Source organism: Mastomys coucha, unplaced genomic scaffold (assembly GCF_008632895.1).
Source record: "Mastomys coucha isolate ucsf_1 unplaced genomic scaffold, UCSF_Mcou_1 pScaffold7, whole genome shotgun sequence".
NCBI classification, from domain to species: domain Eukaryota; kingdom Metazoa; phylum Chordata; class Mammalia; order Rodentia; family Muridae; genus Mastomys; species Mastomys coucha.
This window is the reverse complement of record NW_022196913.1, coordinates 56,055,957-56,059,739: the sequence shown is the minus strand read 5'-3', so window position 1 is coordinate 56,059,739 and position 3,783 is coordinate 56,055,957.

The following is a 3,783-nucleotide window of genomic DNA, read 5'->3' as shown; positions in this document are numbered from 1 at the left end:
CAGAAATCTGCCTGCCTCTGCCTCCCAAGTGCTGGGATTAAAGGCATGCGCCACCACTGCCCGGCGAATTAAAAATATTTTGATCATATTTCCCCTCCTCTAAGTTCTTCTAAGAGGCCAAACCTACTCCATCTTAGGACCGGCCTTCATCTTAAAGAAAAGAAGAAAAGCCTGAGAACTTGACCTGCAACAAAACCCAAGCCGCACCCATGGCTTGTTCTTGGCCTGAGTTACAACCAAACCTGTTTCCTAGCGACAGCGAAAGGTTAGTCTGACTGTTTCAGAGGTACGCTCAGACCGTTTGTGATGGTATACGGTCCTCTGACAGGTCGGAGCACCACCTGTCCTAGTGACAGTTAAAGGGTAGTCTGACTGTTTCAGAGGTATGCTCAGACCGTTTGTGATAATGGTATATGGTCCTGCTTCGGAGCACCCACCTGTCGACTTATAGTCAGTCTATTAGATGCTTGCCAGACTGGACACCCATCCCTCACTTGCTCCTATCTTCCTATAAAAACTGTCCTGCTGAGGGTTCGAGGCTGCTCTGCTTCCCTTCCTGTCTTGCTGTGTCAGGTTGGGTTGGAGGAAAGCCAAAGTATGAGCTTGTAATAAAGAGACCCCAATGCTATGACATTGGAGAGAGCTCCTGGGTGGTGTTTTGGGGTTCATGAACAATTCCTGGCACAATGCTTCCAGATCCTCTTCTCCTCTCTACTCACCCAAGTTTTTGTTTTATCTCAAAAAATAATACCCCAATACAACAATATCCTCCCCCCAAATCAAAAAAACAAAAATACCCCACCAAGCCCCACCATACTCTAAACAAATAAAACAACACACCAAAAAAACTGTGGAGTCCAATTATATATTGGTCAACTAACTATTCGTGAACATAAGACCAGTCCTGGAGTGTGACATACCCAGTGTCACTCTGTTTTAGAAAACTGACTTTCCCTCTCCCAGCAGGTATAAGTGACAGTTCAGTTGTTAACCTTTACCCTAGGGACTAGATTTTCATTCATTCATTCATTCATAAAAACAAACAAACAAACCTTACAATAGCTTTGATGCATATGATAGAGGTCCTTAAAGAGGAACTGAATAAATCCCTTAAAGAAATCTATGAGAACACAAACAATGGAAGGAAATAAAACTATTCAAAACCTGAAAATGGAAATATAATCAGTAAAGAAAACCCAAACTGAGGGCAAACTGGAAATAAAAATATAGGCACTCAAACAGGAACGGCAGAGGCAAGCTTCACCAACAGAATGTAAGAGTTAGAAGAGAGAATTTCAGGCATTGAAGACCTGATAAGAGAAAGATATAACTTGGTAAAAAAAAAAGTTAAATCTAAAAACTCTTGGCACAAACATCCAGAAATTTAGGACACTATGAAAAAGATCAAGTCTAAGAATAAATAGGAATAGGGCTGGAGAGATGGCTCAGCGGTTAAGAGCAACAACCACAGCTACCACATGGTGGCTCACAACCATCTGTAATGGGATCTGATGCCCTCTTCTGGTGTGTCTGAAGACAGCTGCAGTGACCTCACATAAATAAAAAAAAAATAAATCTTTAAAAAAAAAGAATAAAGAGGAAGAAGAAGAAACCCAGGTCAAAGGCACAGAAAATACTTTCTCTTTCTCTCTCTCTCTCTTTCTTTCTTTCTTTCTTTCTCTCTTCCTCTCTTTCTTTCTTTCTTTCTTTCTTTCTTTCTTTCTTTCTTTCTTTCTTTCTTTTATGTGTATGAGTACACTGTAGCTGTACAGATGGCCATGAGCCATCATGTGTGTGGCTGCTGGGAATTGAACTCAGGACCTCTGCCAGCCCTGATTGCTCAGGCCTGCTCACTCCCGCATAATTCACTGTAGCTGTCTTCAGATGCACCAGAAGAGGGCGTCAGATCTCATTACTAGTGGTTGTGAGCCACCATGTGGTTGCTGGGATCAGAACTCAGGACCTTCAGAAGAGCAGTCAATGCTCTTACCTGCTGAGCCATCTCGTCAGCCCCAGAAAATACTTTCAACAAAATCATAGAAAACACTTGGTCCCTAACCTAAAGAAGGAGGTGCCTATAATGTACAAAAGTCTTACAGAATACTAAATAGACTGAATCAGAAGAAAGTCCCTTTGGCACATCATAATCAAAACAGTAAACATACAGAACAAGAGAGAATATTAAAGGCTGCAAGTGAAAGAGATCAAGTATCATATAAGGAATGCCTATTGGAAGTATACCTGACTTCTCAATGAATACCCTAAAAGCCATAAGGGCCAGGACAGATGTGCTGCAAACTCTAAGAGATCACACATACCAGCCCAGACTCCTAAACCCAGCAAATCTTTCAATCACCATAATCCACACCAGCAAAGTCAAAAGAGGAACATACACACACACCACCACCACCACCACCAATAGCAGCACAAGTAACAGAAATAAACAATTATCGGTCATTGATTACTCTCAACACCAACCATAGTCTCAATTCTCAAATAAAAAGCCACAGACTAACAGAATGGATGTGAAAACAAGATCTGTACTTCTGTTGCATCCAATAAACATACCTTAACATCAAAGATAAACATCACCTCAGGGTAAAGTGTTGAAAACAGATATTCCAAGCAAATGGACCTAAGAAATAAGCTGGTGCAGCCATTTTAATATCTCACAAAACAGATTTAAAACCAAAACTAATCAGAAGAGATACTGAAGGTGCAAAATCCTGCGTGTTTGAGGAAGCAACCTTGTGACAGTTTCTGCCCCTGAAGCAGAGCCAGCAGGGTGTGGGTCTTCTGGAGTGCTGACAGTTGCTGTAGGCATAAGGCTTGTTTGTATAATAATGTGTATCTTTTACTTTATGTTCCTCCTTTGGGGAATGTTCTCCCTGCCAAGGTTAATGACTCCATGTTGATCAGAAACAGTACAATTCCTGGAAACAAGAATGTGTCTTGTGTTCCTCAGCAAAATGGTGGCTGTCACATTCAGGACAGTCATTAAGGCCGTGGGAAAGAACTCTGAAAACGTGAGTTCAAGAATATATAAGTCAGTGTAAGATCTGTTCTTTCCAGGCCTTCTCAACTATGCAAAGTATAAGGATGTAATGTGAATTGTATGAGCTTCACTGACCTGCAAGAACAGAGGGTCCTGCACTGATGAGCCAGCTAAGGCAGAAAGATATTAAGGGAGGGGATAAAGAGATTTAGGGAGTGAAGTTTTGTCTCAGGGCAAGATCCCCCACAGCTAAGCTTATTGTTTGTGGTTGTAGTTGAACAAGAAATAGTTTGGACTTTTGATCTGGAATAAACTACAATCCAGAAATGGAGGGCACACTTGTGATCCAGATCTTAAGGCTGGATGACACAGGCTTTTGATCCAGATCTTGAGGAATGGTGGCCATGAAAAGTTTAGGCCCAGTCATGGTCCTTTAATCCCAGGAGACAAAGACAAGCAGATTCTGAGTTCAAGGCCAGCTTGGGACAAAACAAGTTCTAGGTGAAAAAAAAACTTAGGTCATAAAATGCTGACTCATGGGATAATTGAAACGGAACCTGGGGTAAATGACTGAAATGATATCTAATTCCTTTTTTTTTTTTTTAAATCAAAGCACTACTTTATTAAATGAGTTATTTTACACAATATGAACATCAATATAATTACAATTGTAAAAAAATTTTATAACAAGAATGGACTGATTTTTCAGATTTCCACATCAGAGTCAACTGTACATTTACACAGAATTGTCTTTGCATGAAGCCCAAAGGGAACAGCATAAAAATGAG